General features: G+C 42.6%; 1 protein-coding gene and 1 long non-coding RNA gene across 5 annotated transcripts in view; one reads left to right on the forward strand and one right to left on the reverse strand.

Moving 5' to 3' along the window:
• Positions 1 to 19031, reverse strand: part of LOC111870614 (irregular chiasm C-roughest protein) — a 525714-nt gene that overhangs the window by 99503 nt on the left and 407180 nt on the right. The gene's annotated exons all lie outside the window — the stretch shown is intronic.
• The window catches only part of LOC117282805, a 196369-nt gene continuing 178385 nt past the window's right edge, over positions 1048 to 19031 (forward strand). Inside the window, exon 1 of the long non-coding RNA XR_004513687.1 lies at positions 1048 to 1181. This is a non-coding gene — a long non-coding RNA (uncharacterized LOC117282805). The remainder of the gene's footprint in view (positions 1182 to 19031) is intronic.

Raw genomic sequence — 19031 nt, forward strand, 5'->3', positions numbered from 1 at the left:
ATATCTGTAACTCCTGTGACATTCATGAAGTGCCAGGACCGATTTCCGTTAAGACACCGGTACACTGACAGGAGTTTTCTGGTTCCACTCACACCCTCTAAATTAACATGTCTTAAAATAGGCCACGAATGCTTACTTCACATCCGTCTAAATCCTGAATTCCTTACCACTCTAATGTAACATATTAGAAGCAGCTCAACCGTTAACACGGTTGCAAACAGGGGATCCGTTTTACCATAAGGTTAGTCATCACCTCTTCAAGAATCCGCCACTGGTTCCTACCCTGGGTCAAATGGATCAATCTCAGACCCTCATATTCTGTTTCATAAAATTCCACTTGAATATTATCCTCCCGTCCATGCTTGGGCTTCCCAAATAGTCTCTTCCTCTCAGATTTTCCGATTAAAAATTTTAGTGTATTTATCAGCTTCCTCATGTGTGCTACATGTCTCGCCCATCTCATTCTCCTTTAGGTAATCAGATTAACAATATCGGGAGTATAAATTATGAAGCTCCTCAATAAGCATATTTCTCCGACCTCATGTCGCTTCCTCCATTTTAGGTCCAAATATTCTCCACACACTTTTTTCTCAGACACTCCAAGTCAATTATGAACGGTTGATTTGTAAATATTTCTTAACATTTTTACAATTGGACGGACTTGTCTTTTGTAATTGTAACTATTAGTGTGACGGACCAAAATGAAACAAATCAAATTTCTTAACATTTTTGTTTCCACGTCCTGAATAAATACTGAAATTAACGCGTTGGGAACACTGGTTTGTGTGCGCCAATCTGTGGTCTCTATATAAGCCCATGTTCTCTCGTCTAAAAGAGAGGCCGAAATTGAAATGCGCGGTTTTTTTACGTACCGTAGCTGAGGCGGCATCATTTCCGGCTAGTTCCCGCGTGATCCACCAGAACCCGCCACGTAGCCGATAGTTGCAATCAGCCCGGGTTCAGTGTCACGCAGTGTCATATTTCCGAGTTTGTGTGTGTAAGATATCGTGTGGTCATATATTTGTACGCGACGTGAATATCTTTCTGTTTACTACAGAAACCACGTTATGTACTGAGAGTGCATCAGCGAGTATCCGTAAATACAATTCAAAGGAAACTGCTGCTTTTAACGTAAAGGAGGGTTGAACACATTTCGACATAACCAACAAATCCACGAACAGGTAAACAACTTCGTAACAAATTTTCTTTGTTCTTACTGAAGGTCACGTTCCGTGATATGAAGTATTATTTTCAGGAATCGAACTGTGACTCTGTATAATGACGAGGATTAATCTTCTTTTTCTTCTTCTTTTGTCCTTGGCACTACAGCCCAAGTGGGCCTAGGCCTACCTCCATGAACTTCTCCGTTCACTTCGGTTTTCCTAGATCTTACATATTCGGTAGGACTCCTTGGGCAGGTGATCAGCTCGTCGCAAGGCCTCTACCTGTACACAAACACAGAAAAACGCACACACAAACTAAACATCCATGCCCTGAGTGGGATTCGAACCCACGATCCCGGTTTCCAAGCGAGCGAAGACAGTACATGCCGGATTAATCTTTAGCTTCTACATTTCCAGTTAGGTCTGATTGTGGGGTATGCTGCCAATCAAAATGGCCGCGCAGTCAAAGGCATGAACCGTCTTCGCCCGCTCGAACACTGGGATCCTGGGTTCGAACCCCACTCAAGACATGGAAGTCTGTGTGCGTTTATTCTTTGTTTGTATCCTGTGTGTAGGTAGCGGCCTTGTAACGAGCTGATCCCCGTCCAAGGGGTCCTACAGACTGTGTATAGGATTAAGAAACTGAAAAAGCGGCGAAGATCCACAAGGACTGTAGAGAGACAGAGGCATAGAGGAGCGTATGTAACTAACATTCATTGATATGAATGAGATCTGAGGTAGATAACAATGTTTCCAGTTACAGGAGTGACCAAATTTTCTCTTAAGGAAAATATTTTTTTTTCCCCCGTTGCATTTCTAGATGATATAAGACATGAATCTATAAGTATACAAAAATGGAAGATAAATGTAGATGAGAATACATTTTCCAAAGTATATTTTAATCCTGAGACTGGAAGGTCACTCTTAACAGTTCTGCACATTAACCGGAATTCGTTGCCCTGAACTGAGGTGAAACTGGGCCCCTTGGGACTAAGATCTCAAATGGAAGTGAATTTGAATCGGGTTTCGGTTGCCGGAGGGACAGCGCGTTTCATGAACCGAGTTTTAGATAGTAAAATGGTGTTAGGCATCTGTCACTACTCTGACATGAGTAGCACATATGTGGTGCGTAAGGCACGTAAGGAATTTTGCGATATATAGTAGTTCATTGAGCATACGTTAAGTAAAAGTAAATAAAGCTGTCCCTGTAACAGGCCGTGAAGGCCCAAAGGGTTGTGAGATGTTGAGGGTCCCACATTATCTAGACAATCGGCTCAAAGATGGCGGTAAGGTTGTCAGCATTACGCGCTGGCCGCGCTTTACTCCCCAGGAAAATTATTTCATTCATTCATGATACTCATTTCTGTTAGAGGCTGAGTCGACCCCAGGGCCATAGTGCGGCCGGAAGGATTAGGTCAATTGAAAAAAATCCAGTGACCTCATCGATACTTGAACCCGCGACCTTCCGGCTTGTAGCATAGTGCCTCAACAACCTACGATACCGCGTGCCCCATACGTTAAATAAATGTTCAATACGTTATGTAAATGTTCATGCAGACATAATTGCCAATCACAGACCTTCAAATGTCATGAAACTTGAGATTTACAGTTGGAAAAGTGATTTATTTCCTTATGTGAGTTTTCGAGACGTGGGAACAGCACGCCAGACAACCAACGCGAAGACCACACTCGTACCACCGGTGGCAACAGTGAGAAACGAGGATGTTGTTGGTGATCAAAGTTACAGATTCTCAATTTACTAATGCTCCGATGAAGACGAACTGTAGAGAGACATTGAGTCGCGAGAGTTATGCCTATCGATAACATGACGCGAATTAGAATTAATGTCTGTATAGAATGCAGACCATGTGCGGAACAAGCAACGTACGTCGTGCAGATGCGAGGCAGCAGACAGAGATGATTATTTTTAGCGAGTTGGTGGTCATGGTGATGGTAGTATTGTACCACTAGTAGTAGAAACCCGAATGTGACGAATGGGTGGGTGCCATTCCTGCATCGTATTCGAGAGACATCAGGGTGATCCTCGATCCGAAGATAGACCATCCGGGTAGATATTTCGTGCTTTTCTTCAGTCCTTGAAAAAATTCAGGATGATACCTCAAATTAATATCTAATTGATTATTTACTGATCGGTAATAGTAGTAGTAAACAGTTGCAGTAGCAGTTTCAGTGTTTATTTATTTCACAGTGTCAGCTTGTGCTATAATAATTCAGTCCAATAACTGCACACGGTTTGAGAACTATAGGGGAGTGACATGTATGACAATTGACTTTTCATGGCAATAATACCTTGACATTTTGAAACTGTCTGTATTTATTATTATTAATATGAGTAGTAGTAGTAGTAGTAGTAGTAGTAGTAGTAGTAGTAGTAGTATGGGACCTGTGTTTTCCATGTGTTTATTAATGACTGATGCGATTATCCGCTGTATCTACTTTTTACTGATAATACTGGGTACAGGCTGGGCGACGGAGGGGTCGGAGTTCGAGTCCCGCTCGGGTCATGAATTTTATCTTCTCCACGTCGTCCAGACCGATTCTGTGGCCCACCCAGCCTCCTATCCTATGGGCACCGGAGGCTTCACTACTCACCTCCAACTAGTGCCAAGGTCAAGAAAATATGCATCTATACATCCACTCCGTGAACGGAGAAGTTCATGGAGGTAGGCCTAGGCCCAATGGGGCTGTAGTGCCAAGGAAAAGAATACATCCACTCCACCATACGTCTTGATGACGTAGTGCTTAATTAGTTAAGTACAGGGACAACCTCACCTTTACATTACTGATAATATCAAAGTCTAGTGTGTCAATAATTCTTAATGTTTCCAATATATTACAGTCTGAGGTTTATTCTGCAGGAGACCGGTTCATTATACGAAACTCACCATTAGTGGAACCAAAGCTATATCCTCAAGAAAACATACTGATCTAGGAATATGAATTTTGGCGATGCTTTAAACTCGTACCAACTATGTTAAAAACCCGACATTAAATTGCTATTTTCTCGAAAACGGTTCTAACAATTTCGATCAAATTTAAGAAATTTACAGTGACCATCTCTATAAATAGAACTGCATAGGTAGTGTCTTCAGGAAAATAACGGAACGCCTTATAGCGGCCCATATATGAAATGTATATTTTCTTGAAAACGCGTCCACCTCTTTACATTCAATTTCAATCATCGTTAAAGGAAATGAACCGAAATAATAGTTTGTAGTCCAGAACATCTTGAACGTAAGAGATTGTCTTAATATAATAGAAGGTTCTTATTCATCGGGCGTGTTTTACAACTGTGTGCAATATCTTCGCAAAGATTTCTGTGTTAAGGAAGGCATGATCCCATTTTCCGTGCTACACTTGCATCTCTGGATCTTCACACCCGCAGCTCCATCAGCGTAATTTCTGAACCTGTAATGTAGCTCCTTTCACAACCTCTTTCCTCAGTCTCTTTGATCTTTAATTGAAACAATTATTGATGTTGTGTCTGTTGTAGGCGTGTGTGTGTGTGTGTGTGTGTGTCAGTAATTATTGATGTATTACGGACTCCTTGTCTTCACTGTCAGGCCTTCTTCTACGGCGGTATCCAATAGTACAGCGTGTGTATATGACGGCACTAATTACACATATACATACACAGACACATACAAATGCAACTTTTCTGTTTCTTGTTTTCCACCGGGAATGTAACAGAGTACATACAAAAATATTATGTAATTTACTCCGCACGCTAGCCAATATAGTGACACTGTAGCCACAGCTGTTAAAGCAACGTACAAATGTTGTGGTAGCGATTCTGCACGGTATTCGATCGAATCCTCTTTTCAGGCTTCTTTTCAATACATGATTATACTTCGAGAGCACCGCCTCTGTGGTCTAGTGGTCACCGTTCCTGGCTACAGATCCAGAGGCCCGAGTTCGATTCCTGGCGATACCAGATTTTTTCTGAGAAGTAGTGGGTCTGGAATGGGGTCTACTCAGCCTCGTGATGATAATTGAGGAGCTATTTCAAGGAAATGGTAGCTCCGGTCTAGAGAATCGAGATTAACGGCAGTGGGGATTCGTTGCGCTGACCACGCGACACCTTCTATCCGCAAATTTGGCACTAAACTTCGCCGACAAGCGGAGGTCGCTCGGTCGGTGTAGTTCGCTTGCTGACTAAAATCACGGAAATTACAATTCGATTTGTTTGTTACACTGTCAAAGGTTAATTTACTATATACTGTGATGTTGCCAATGAAAACAACCACATCGGAGCAAAGAGCGGTGCATGCACTTGTTTCATAAACCAAAGAACACAAAATAAAATCGTTTACCGGGAGTTACTGATTAACGGAAGGAGAAATACAGTTAAGTTCTTAATGCAATTAACACTTATTGTTCCTGTGCCTCCAGTTATGTTCCTTTTCTCTAAATAATAACCCTGCATTCTGTACACGTTCAACCTGTACCACTCCAGAGTCGTTTTCTAGGGGTGTTTTCTTTGAATCTCGCTCCTGACTGATGGTTTCTTGTACTTTCCCTCAGTGTCTCTGGGCAAATTCAGTGGGTAATGATTACAGTTGTACTTAGAAGTCATCTGTGTGGACGATGGCTAGAGTGTACTGACAGGACAACAACTTGGGTGGTGATAACACACATGTACTCACATGACATGGTGTGAGCTGTGGTTACAAAAATACTGACAAGGTAACCAGTGTTTGCCAAGACTAGAAAACGTCTGTATGCATTCCACGTATCCTGTCCAAGCGTCTGCCCAGCTCATCTTAGCCTCGTAAAGTTCACCCCCGCAGCAGCGCTAGACGGCACGCACTGTCTGGACGCTCCACGCCGAGGAACATCCAAAACTGCTCACTTTATCCTAACCAAGTTCCGATATTTCCTTACGTACTTTCACTATTTTCTTCCGTGTTCTCTTACTGGACAGTACATGTTTCGGCATAACTGGCCATCTTCAGGTGTACAGGTTGTAATGGTTAAGGGTTCCGCTGCTCACTGTAATGCGCTGTTCTTTCCTCCTGTTTTAGTTGCCTCTGGTTATTTTGCTTATGTGGGTTGCACGTGTTTGATTTTGGTTTTGTTTGGTTTACTGGTTGTGGCTGCCTTGAATATTCTTACTTGGGCGGAAGTTGGGTGTGTTAATTATTATTAAACCTGTTATTAACAAATTTAACATCGGTTAAAAAAGAACTCTTTGCTAAAAATATCAAGTATCAACGATGGATGAACAACTTAGTTCGTTTTTAAAAATAAGGAGATACAAAACATCAAAGACTCGACATCTGGCTTGCAGATTTGAAAGATTCGACATAACTAGTGTGTCATCAGATCCATTGCAACAAGTACCAAGAAAAGATTTACTATAGAATACGGCTGCAAATTTTCTCTGAATGGGTTCAAGTTAAAACTAATTCGTCCATGTGATGGAGTTCCAAGCGACAGAAGCGTACGCAAGTTTAGACGGGACTAGTACATTGTACAAAATCATACATAAGTTGGTCGTATAGAAGTGATGAAATGAATCAAACCTAACATTTTTAATTCTTGCGAAAACTAATGCAATCAAAATGACTGTGAAAGTGGAACTTGCAGTTACAAATCTTTGACTCAAGGGGAGTCTGACACTCTTCGATGATGATGATGATGATGATGATGATGACGACAACATGGGCTGCTATATATGACTGTTTCCGTGTAATGACAAATTGGAGAGTTTCAAATCCAGGTTTCATATACAAAATTATCCCACAAGGTTAATCATCTTCTGTCCTATGAAGGGTATCTTCTTTCTTTCCTTGGCACTACAGCCCCAGTGGGTCTAGGCCTACCTCCATGAACTTCTCCGTTCACTTCGGTTTTTCTAGATCTTACACATACGGTAGGACTCCTTGGGCGGGTGATCAGCTCGTTGCAAGGCCTCGACCTATACACAAACACAGAAAAACGCATACACACAAACTAAACATCCATGCCCTGAGTGAGATTCGAACCCACGATCCCGGTTTCCAAGCGAGCGAAGACAGTACATGCCTTAGACCGCTCGGCTACCGTGACCGGCCCTATGAAGGCTTACAGTAATTTATTCTTTGACCCTGCGAGTATTATCAGCGCAGACTGGCCAGGATGTTCTGTCTCACTTTGTCTGAAAGTTGCAGTGGCGGAATATATCTCTTGCGAATGGACTCATCCCATGTAATGAAGACAACGAAACCAAACACACTAGTAATATTAATGGGAGAATGTGCGTTGACTTCTCCTCGTGAAGTTGAAGTTCGGTCTACATTGTAATGGATTGGCCACTGGAACCTTGCTCATTTTTTTGTAGTGATGCCTGTCTGTGTTAGGACCACATGCGCTGTGGTCACTTCTAGAACTCCCACATATATCACTTTGTAAATTACGTTAAAAACTTCACACTTCGAGAATCCTCTCAAAGTTCATGGGCTGAACCAAAAGTTATAATTCTCAATTACAGACTACTGTAACTTCCAAAATTGTGCCCTCTTCGTCATCATAAGGAGGAACACTGACACTCATACTCCGCCGGCAAGTTTGTGTTAGCGCGTGCCAACACATCGCAACGGCCGCGTCATCTCGCCCCACTTGGCACTCAGCCTGGTGCCATGCGCTGCACACCACACATTGTGGCCGGTACTCTGCATTCCTGCGGATAAGCACCTAACCACGAAACCAGTTTTCTCCAAGCATGCTTATGTCTGTGCCACCTGTCTACTCTTCGTTCTACTTACAGACGATATGGAGTTGTGGGTCTAGTGACCATTTAATTAAGTAAACGATGTCTACACATAATCTTACTGTAATGTAAATATATTTTGCCGTTCGTGCTGGTGATGACACGTTATGTTCACCCTCTGCTAAACGCATATACAAACCGCATGATTATGTTTATATCATTTACGCCTAACAATCGCTGTCCTACACAACCGACGTATTTACATGGCTCTGGCTACATGCAATAGAGTGACTCACCGTCAAGAAGTCCGCTCCCCACCCCTGAGGAATCTGAAGGCTCATGGGAGTGTTTAGAAAAGTACGTCAGTGAACCTTACTCTGAACCAGCAGAATACCGGCCGAATCCACTCATTCTATTTCACTACGTACTTTAATTTTGTGGCATATTCGCTGAAAGCAAAAATTGTGGAGTCACAAAGCGGCCCGTAAACAACAGATGAATGTTTTCTGTGCAGTCCGTGCAGTTGGCTGCGCAAGCAACAGTGGAATACGTCATGACATCGCTAAGCAACAATTGCACTGCAACAGATGAACAACGTTTTCTACGCGGTCCATGTCGAGATGTTATAAGCAGGACAAGTTATGAGTTCCAGTTAGATAACCGCTGGGATTCAGATGTTGTGAGCTGTTGCTCTTAGATGCTGATAGCAGAGGCCAGGAACCGTTCGGGAACTCAGAGGAAGGGGAAAGTCCGGCGTTGGAAGCCGCTACTAAGCAACGGCTAGTGAAGACTGTAACAGACTGAGAAGACGTAGCGTGTCCTACAGTAATTTGTAGAAGAGTGAGAGCATAATTGTTACTTGTAGTTAAGAGTTGTACGAGTTCAGTAAATGCGTTTACCAATCCAAACCCCGTCTATAGTCACTAAATTCGTGACAGTGTTATTCCCAACTATGAATAAGTCTCCCAGGTGATTTCTCTTCCCGGTAGATTTTCAGACTAAAATATAATCCGCCCCATGCATGCTACATGCACATTAATCTGGCAATTCCGATAATACTTCGCGAAGATTAAAATTTATCATGTTTCCTATTATGGTGTTGTCTCCAACTCCCTGTTTCTTCCTCCCTCTTTGGTCCACATATTCTCAACGCCGGGTTCTGAAACGCCCTCAAAACCGTTCCGTCTTCCCTTGTGGTCAGCAACGAAGTGTCATGTGCGTATAAAGCATCAGATAATGTTCTAGTTTATGTATCTTCATTTTCCCAAGTTGTCTTAGAAGGAGTCAGAAACGGAAGGTAGCAGCGACTCTGTCCACGCGAGACGACTTGTAGTGTAGTCATCGTTCAGCGTGAAACACCCGCGATTTTTTTCGATGAATTTTTTTAGATCTGTGTAATTGCAATTGATTGTAGTTGAGGTGTTGTAATTCTCGGGGACTACGTTTTCAATCGTAATCTAATGGGTTCCACAATGTTTTAGTCATTGGAGTCTGAAAGCAAAACACTAGGTCGTTTGTGGGGTTTAAGGCTAGCACACTTCTTGCAAACAAGAGGGATTGTGTCCGAGGCTCCACGGACTTATGGAACAGACATTAGCACTGGAACAACGTTTCTCCCCGCTATCCCTTTCAGTATTGTCTCCCGAGAGCATTGAATTCCTGGATTTAGGCAATGTCAGTAGTTGAAGACATTATGCTAGAAGCTGGAAGGTCGAAAGTTCGAGTCCCGATTAGCTGGATTTTTCATTTTACCTAATCTTTCGAGTCGCACTGTGGCTCTGTGGTCGACTCAGCCTCTAACAGAAATGAGTACCAGGAATATTCTTGGGGGCAAAGGGCGGCCGGTGCGTAAGACTGACATCACCGCCATCTGTGAGCAGACTGTCTAGATAAAATGTGGGAACCTCGACCTCTTACAACCCTATGGGCCTTCAAGACCTGTTACAGGGAAAGCTTTACCTTTTTACCTTTTAGCAGTTGAAGGCAAAGAAAAGGAAACATAAAGTTTTCCCTCTGCTTAACTAATTAAGCACTACGCCATGAAGACGTATGGGGGAGTGGATGTATAACTCAACCATTCTTGACCTCGGCCAGCTAATCGTATGATTTGTTATAAATCTCAGTTAAGGCAATGATGGATACTATCTCATTTAACCCATCAGAGTGTAGGTTCTCTGAAGTTATTCGGCTGTGCAATTTAGTTCAACACTAAGGCAAAAGAATTAACTTCTCTGGTTCCGAATCATTTTCAGACCACAGATCAATTAATTCTTTGAGGAAGTCTTTTCCTTTCTGCTCCGTTGTTGTACACGTAGTACAGCGGTGGGGAAACAAATGTCACCTACAATGGCCTCAGATTGGTGATGTTAATTGCACAACTACCTTCCAGTTTTGTTTGTGGATCGATTGAACTACCTATCATGATCGAGGAAAGGGGGAGTTAGGAACTGGTGGTTTTACCCCCTCTCCTTGTCTCAAATAATGGATTGAATCCGCACGTCTGTTTCATACAGCTCAATCACATACAGCTTCACACCAGTGACAGGGGTTGGGGTGAATTCAACCGTTCATTCAGTTCCTCTCGATTCATGACTTCACCAGACAGACAATCACACATAAAATATAGAAAACCAATAAACCAGTTTCTTTCTGCACATGATATGAATAAATAGAGGGGGGAGCGCTTCTGCTACAGACAGTATGTGTACGTCTTTATTGCTGTAATCATCTGCGAGCGTTGATCGTGTTTTAAATACTAACGGACCCCAGAGTAAGTTTCATTTCATTGAGAGATCAGCGAAATTCTTGAGCTTACCCGGTTTACAGTTCGAAAGCGAAATGAAACATGAACAGAATTTGTTGAACACACGAACTGGACGTAGAACTTGCGGTACAAGGCAAAGAGAGTGATAGGTCTGTGATCTACGTGTCATCACTGTTGTCATATAGCAGACGACTTGCGTGCCTTTCCTGGGAATTGGAAAGGAAGCAATTCAGGTGCTGAACTCCGCCTTCCTACATTTCTGTGACTACGCATCCAGCAAATTTGCTGACAGGCGTGCTGAGACAATGCATGGGTATAAATGGGTATCGGCAGGTCCGGGGAACAAACTCTTATATTGTGGACTGTACAGGGAGGAGGGCCCATAGAAATCAGCATTAGGTTAGCTAGGGCAGGCCTTGGCCCTCTGAATGTGTGCTCACTCGCTAAGGTTGTCTTTGTTGCTTGTACTTTGTTCTCTCCGTTATGTACGCAATGTACATGAGAAAGGAGGCCTATAGTAAGGGTGCACAGAAATCGAGGTAAAGATTTTCACGGATATACACGTTTGCAGCCCTACCCTAAATGCGAAAAAGCGGTTTTCAAATTGTCGTCTGTAAGTGTGTGTTTGTGTATGCATCTATGCATGTATATGTATGTATATATGTGAATATTGCTAGTGCCCTAACGATAGGACGAATTTTATTCATGCTTGGTATTAAAGGGGGGCACGCGGCAGCGTAGTTGGTTGAGGCACCATGCTACAAGCCGGAAGGTCGCTGGTTCAAGTCTCGATGAGGTTATTGGATTTTTTCAATTGACCTAATCCTTCCAGCCGCACTATGGCCCTGGAGTCTCCTCAGCCTCTAACAGAAATGAGTACCAGGAATCTTCCTGGGGGTAAAGAGCGGCCGGCGCGTAGGACTGACAACCTTACCGCCATCTATGAGCCGATTGTCTAGATAATGTGGGACCTTTAACGTCTCACAGCCCTATGGGCCCTCACGGCCTGTTACAGGGATAGCTTTACTTCCTTTCACTTGGTATTAAAGAGTTTATACCTCTTAGGTCGATTTACGGTAAACATGAACATTCGAACTCTAAAAAAAAAGGAACCCTTCTTAGAGGCCCCCAAACAGAAATTTGTGATTTTCTCCAAAAAGGCTCTAATGAATTCTGTTAAACTTCACTAAATTATTTAGGCCATCTCCATAAATAGAACTGCATAGCCGAGGAAGAGCGGTGCTTGACGAGGGGCCCAAAGGATTGTGCAACGCGTGTAGGTCCTAACTTGTACTGGTATAATCAGCAACCAGTAATGGTCTGGTGAACAACGGTAGATTTGAAGAAAGCAGTCTTCTGGGATGTGGCACCGTGTAGATGTGGTGTTAACAGACGTTTCGGAGGAACGTATCACCTCCATCTTCAGGGTAGAAGGAAAAATAAGAAATCCGCAAGCGAAGAGACCGTGAGAACCGGTTCAAGCAAACCGCGGTCTGCAGTTTCTACAGTTCACGAACTATGCATAGACTTCACTTTAATGTTTGGAGACATGCCTAACAGATGGCATTAGAAATCTAAAACTGAAACCTTCCGTCTACTGTAGATATCTAGAATTACAAGTAATTTTCATAATTTATTGTACTCATACTAGCGAAAAAGTCGGTAAGAATCCAATGGGGCATCAGTTTATAGGTATGTTTCTTCATCACCCCTTTTCCTATATTCTCTATCCCTTTAATACCTTTATCTCGTTCCCTCCTTTCTGCGATAAAACAGCGAATTCCCTATTCTGTGTTAAAACAGTAAATTAAATAAGCATTCGTCTTTGTTCTTGTTATGACATAGTTTCCAAGCTACACCTGCTGGGTGTGATACGGCATGAGAACAACGTAACACATACACACGTGCAGAGTGATAAACCGTCTGATATTACACATGCTGTGTGCAGATTCAGGGTGGAGGAGACTGCCAACAAGGGGTGCTCCTCTAGCTTGGTGGTTCGGTGGGCCATAACAGTCTCTAGTTGTTAAAGCTGGCATATCACGAAATATTATACAGGACTTCAAACTTGGAGAGATTCTTATACGGAATTTCAAAACAAAACATACAGTTTATGTTTGGATCTAAAAACGAGGAACTAATGGGAGGGGGTGTAACTCCATAATTTGTATTATTCATCAAGTATTATTAGGGTCAATAAATCAATAAGGATGATGCGCATGCGGAATATATCACACACTGGGAAATGAGAAATGCACACAAAAATTCCTGCGATGCTACATAAAATAGGTATACAGCGGATAAAAACAATAACACGCTCTTGGTTCCCAAAAATTGAAGGGAAAACAATGTCCGCTACTGAATTGGCTTTAGGCGTTTCGTGAGGGCTCACGTGGTTCTGCGCAGGTTAGTTGTTCTCGAATAACTCGTAGTTCCTGTCCCAGAAGGCCACAAACTTTGTGAAATCTGGTGCACCCTGGACTATCGAATTAATATAGCCTTCCACTTAATGCTCCCCTGTTACTAGCAACCATAGATTCATAAAGAGTCCTGTTAAACTGTGAACAGAGATTGCTTCCTGGCTGCGTCATAAAGAAGCAAAGTCGTATGCCATTGTCTGAACCCTGTTTTCCCTCGGCTTCCTACGCGGTTCCGTTTTTAATGCATATTTGATTTAAAAAGGCCAACCTCGAGCTTGCAGCAATTGTTCTGTACATAAACCAACCAGATGGGTGTACTTCTTTAATTGGACATTGTCTTGAGCTATAAAGCGAACAGGTGCGCACTCTTCAGACAGCAGATATGACAAGAGGTCTCGGCGTACCTCAAGGCAATGAGGCATGAACAAATCAGCTTCCTTCAGCTTCTGCAGAAAGTAGCAGGTGTGGTTTTATTCGGACAGAATATAATGTGGCATATAGCCCCCTTGCTATTCAACGGCCGCGACATAACCAGTTATACAAAAGCATGTGCTAACTAATAGCTCTGTAAACAACGGCTGTGCAATGGCTGAGTAGCAATCACGTGGGCATCTCAACGAACATGAACGCAACAATGGATATAGCAACAGAGGAACGGTGTTTTCTTTTGAGGTCCGTGACCAGATGTCATAAGCAAACCAGTTGGAGCAGTGAGTTAGTTTTGGGACAGTCGCCAGCCGGTAAGAACTTGAGCACGGAAGCAGAGGGCACTGTTGGGATCCGTCACCAGGCGACGACTGGTGAAGACACAGCGTACTGAGATGATTCAGTACGTGCTGTAGTGAACTATCGAAAGCGCTAAAGTTACGTGTAGTTAGATCTGTAAATGTTCAATAAATCCAATTACCAGTCCAAACCTCATCTACAGTTACTCCATATGCGTGACAGTGTGCATAATATTTATAACTGAAGTTTTGAGGTTTCTACGGGGTTAATATTCAGATTGTGATCCACTGGGTTATGACACTGTGTAGTTTTGTAGGCGAATACCAACCTTTCGGTAGCCTTCAAATTAAAGCAGTATATTCCTCCGAAAAATTGGTGTCCGCCTACACAACTACACGGTGTCACCACAGTCTGATAAGATGCTGAACTCACAGCATTCGATTTAGATTAAGGGTTTACAACATTTTGACATTAAATCATCTCAGAATCCTATCCTGAGGCGAAACTTGGTACTGGCGAAGTTAAAGTACTGGGTAGAAAAGAGCAGTAGATACTTACTACTTTCGAGGCAGTTCAGTGGTGAAGACGTATTCTAGAGTTATTCCATTCCTGTATCTCAGGCCCTTAATGAAACTGCTACCTAGTACCTTCACAAATAAGTGTCACGACTTGACGGTGCTTCAGAACACGGTGTTCATGGGAATATTTGGACCTAGTAGAGTGGAAGGCTGAAAAAATTTGCTTAATGACGAACTTCATAATTTTTACTCTTCAGGATAAGGATCAGTGGAAGTCTATTGTGAACACGGTAATGAATCTTTCAGCTCCATGAAAGGAGGTGATTTTTTTGACCAGCTGAGCAAATGTTCTCAAGGACTCCGCTCCATGGAGGCTAAGTAGAACAATCGGACAACAGCGATGATAAAAATTGCGAGAGAGCGTAGCGAAAATACGTGTATCTTTCATCCTTCGTCTACGAAGCATAAAAATGGACTAAACTAACTCCATGGACCAGAGTCCTTGAGAGGCCGCCAGTCGCTGTCGCTCAAGAATTTTCTATTTTATGGAAACCGAAAGTTCAATACCGTGTGCATAGAAATCATCCACTGGTCCCACACGCTGTAGCGTAGTTGGTTCAGGCACTATGCTACAAGCTGGAAGGTCGTGGGATCGAATCCCGATGAGGGGGACTTTTTTTTCAATTTACCTAATTCTTCCAGCCACACCATGGCCCTGGGGTCGACTCAGCCTCTAACAGAAATGAGTACCAGAAATATTTATAGAGGGTAAAGGACGGCCGGCGCGTAAGGCTGACAACCTCACCGCCGTCTGTGAGCTGATTGTCTAGATAATGTGTGAACCTCAACATCTCACAACCCTATGGGCCTCCACGGCCTGTTACATCGATAGCTTTACTTTACTTTTACTGTCGTTGAGCTGTGCCACATTTCCGAAGGATCTGGTAGCTATCTTTTTGACTAGGCCCTACATTTTGGTGACGAGACATCAACATATACTTAATTTTCAATACATTTACTTCCAGAGTTAGAGTTTATGTGTTTTTCTTTACCTAAAAGTGGACATATGAGTTACTTTGGTTTGCTGAAATAATAAATTGGATTTCAGCTATATACATATATGTATGTGTATATATATACTACAGCAGTGTTTCTCTTCCCGCTGGTCACGTCCAACTGGTGGAATGTGACTGTGTTTTGGTTGGCACTCGAGGTCACAAAATAAGAACTTCCACTAATAATTAGTGTAATATTAAAATACGCACATGTGTAAAAATAAACTTGAAGGGAAAATAAGCTTTGTTTATGGTGGTCAGTGGGATAAAGACGGAGAAGCTTCAAAATCAGTATCCTGAACGTTCAGCAGTGTTGCAATTAAATTTCGGTGCTGCTAACTTCAACATTGTTACAAGAACAAAAGCGACAAGTCGGGGACTTCCATTTTCAAGCGCCGTTTCAAATTAATCATAGAGTTAATATGCATGATATCTGCAGCGTATGGACTTTATCTGTAAGTGAACAAAAGCCAGAGCATAAAATCAATACAGAAATCAGTTATGGGTGTCATAATTTCCTGGCTTCAACGTCAGCATTTCAGCCTTCGATTAATTCCTGGTAAGTATACAAAGGAGACCTGCAATCGCGCTTATGGGCCACTATTGTGCTGAAAGGAACCAAGTGACGTATTATATATAACTGCATGATAACAAGAGAGAACTGTGGTGTCCAGGAGAGAGGAACCATCAATCACACGTTGCTACAATCTTTGGCAAAGGTGCAACAAAACTGGAACCTCATCTCTTTTTCTCTTCTTCCGATCATTAGACGATGCTTTCAGTATGGAAACAATTTAGCTCTGGATAAGAGGATGGATTGGAAAGGAGTTGGAACGATCGTGGCCTATTCGAAATATCCAGGTATTTAGCTGGAGGGACTGAGGTAACCACGAGAAACGTCAGGCTAGCCGGTAAAACGGCCAACATTCGAATCGGATATGTTTCGGTTAAAGTTTGTGCGTCCTAGCTCTGGACAAACGCGTTCGTTTAGACATCTTTCGTTTCTTTGTTTGAAACAATAGCGGAGTTCCAGCCCTGAAATTTTTTACTTTCCAGACAGTCCAAAGTCCATCATAACTGCAGCTATAGGAATCTCAGTGTGCAACCGGAAACAGAAGAGTAGGAGAGTGTGGGGCCCAGTCACTTCCATTTCCTAATTTAACTTGAAGCTTGCTTACTCTTTGTTTTACTCCCCTCAGTTCTTGGTGAAAGGAAGTTAATTACAATGTAACCTCAATATTATTTACAAGTCATTTAAAGGTATGTGACATGGCACTGGGCAGTGAGTACAAAAAGGAAATTTTGTTGCTATAGGATTCTGACGATGGTGTATAACACACAGAGATATTGGGTTTTCGGACTTTATCCATCGTCACTGGACCAGTGATTGAGGCTAGCTCTTTCTAAGGAACCCAACAGAATAGGTGTTTTGTCTCACCTGAGGACGGAAACAGATCCAGTTTCCGAAACGTCGTGTTTTTTCTTAGTTATCTTAAAAACCAGGACGATGGATAAAGTCCGAAAACCCAATATCTCTGAGGGAAGTTTGTGCATGTCACTCTCCAACCTACGTCCTTTGTTTTACGAGGCTTGAGGTTTAATCGTGAACTTATGTCCGTCCAGACTACATTGTGAATCAGTCTACTGATTTTCATGAAAATTAATTATGAATATGAAGCCACTAAAGCCATTCTGCCACTTACTAACTCCGTGGGGTAGAGTCCTTCTTAGGAAGTCAACAGTTGGTCAGCCAGTAGAGAACTTCTCAGCATTTAATGCAAAGTCAGTGTACATGACTGTGTTCACAAAAGCCCGCCACTGGTCTCAGTCCACACCCCATTCCATCTCCCTAATATCCATTTTAATACTCTCCTTCCACCTACGTCCACGTCTTCCTAGTGGATTCTTTCCATCAGAGTTTTATACTAAATCTGTGTATGCACTCGTCTACGCTCCCATGTATGCTACATTCCCTGCCGGTCTCACCCTCCGTGACTTAAAGACTGTAATTACATTTGGTGAAGAGTAGAATTCATGAATTTTTCTGAAGCCTCCTATTTTGTACGTTACTTTCCTCTCATCGGTAGTGTCAACGCAGGGGCTCGCGAAATTCTGAAGTGGAGGTGGCACAGTGTCACGAACGTGGAGCGCACCTCTGACAGTACGCAATCTTTGTTACGGGCTTTCTTTTCAAAGTGTACAACAATAGTTTGGTAAGCATGATACTGTACATCATTACACAGCTCCTCCCTCCCGCATAATGCAGATAATTATACCGTACCACCTGAAATTGTATATATGCAGAAAAATTATAAACGTAGTTTCACATTTCTTGTGAACTCTGTTTCTATGTAAGAAACTAAATCATAAGAATGGTAAAGAATTCTGAGGTGATATCTGACAAATGTAACACAATGTTAACTTATATTAGTAGAAATAATTCGCATGAATGAACTTTTAAATGACTCTGACAGCTTCACAATGTGGAATTGGCTCATGAAAGTCTGGTGTGCGTCATAAGGTCTCCGTAGAATTCCTCTCATCACTTCATAAGGCAATGTTGAGCCCGTATGAATCCCTGTTTTTTATGTTAAAATGAGTGTGCCGTCCCACTATCGCATACCGTCAAAGTAATATCAAGGTACTTGAAAACAAACAGAAAACGTAGACCTCAAAGTCCTTCTCATCAGAAACGCTTTACGTTTACCCATTCCTACGTTCTTAAAATTTGCGCTACAGAATTTTATCTCCGTAATTTACTTGAATTTCCTCAGTACACTAGGAAAGTGATGTGGTATAGTCCGTCTGTGTGTACCTCACTAATATTCGTAAACAGCTTGATGACGTTCACACACATATTTTTAAACGCTGTCTAATTTGAAGTTTCCGTGTAGCTGCGATTTTGGGCGTGGCCAACTCAGATGCCATAGTAGGTCTACTTACGATCAGGAAATACTATGTGATGACTTCTATCCCTCTAACAGACCCTGAAGGCCCATAGGGTTGTGAGACGTCGAGGCTCCCACATTTTCTCTAGACAGTCGGCTCACAGATGGCTGTAAGGTTGTCAGCCTTAAATATCGGTCGCCCTTTTAGCCCACAGGAAGATTCCTGGTACTCATTTCTGTTAAAGGCTGAGTCGACGCCAGGGCCATAGTGCGGCTGAGAATGTTAGGTCAATTTGAAAAGTCCATCTCATTGGGACTCGAACCCGCGATCTTCCGGCTTCTAGCATAGTGCCTTAACCAACTACGCTACCGCGTGTATCTTCTGGCATATAAAGCCATCTGAATACATTCAACTACACGGCGTAGTTATAAAGAGTCATATCTTCTGGGATATAGCGCTGTCTGACGGCATTAAACTACACGGCGTTATATTCCAGGTGACAGAATTCTTCATATTGTGACATGACGCCCGAAAGCCGGAATAGTGAAATCAGAATAGACGTTCATTGACAGACGACGACTGAGCAAGTATATTGCCGCGGCAACAAATACACTAGCAACAATCGAGTAACGGTGCTATAAACACGCCTTCCCAACATTAAATTAACTGTTTTCTGCGTGGTCCGTGCCGAGGAGTTAATCTTGAAGACAACTGGCGCTACCGGGCAGTTGACAGTGCAGTTGTGGAGTGTTAACGAGCGAGCAACGGAAGATGAAGAATCACA

This window comes from Cryptotermes secundus, unplaced genomic scaffold, assembly GCF_002891405.2.
Source record: "Cryptotermes secundus unplaced genomic scaffold, Csec_1.0 scaffold363, whole genome shotgun sequence".
NCBI classification, from domain to species: Eukaryota; Metazoa; Arthropoda; class Insecta; order Blattodea; family Kalotermitidae; genus Cryptotermes; species Cryptotermes secundus.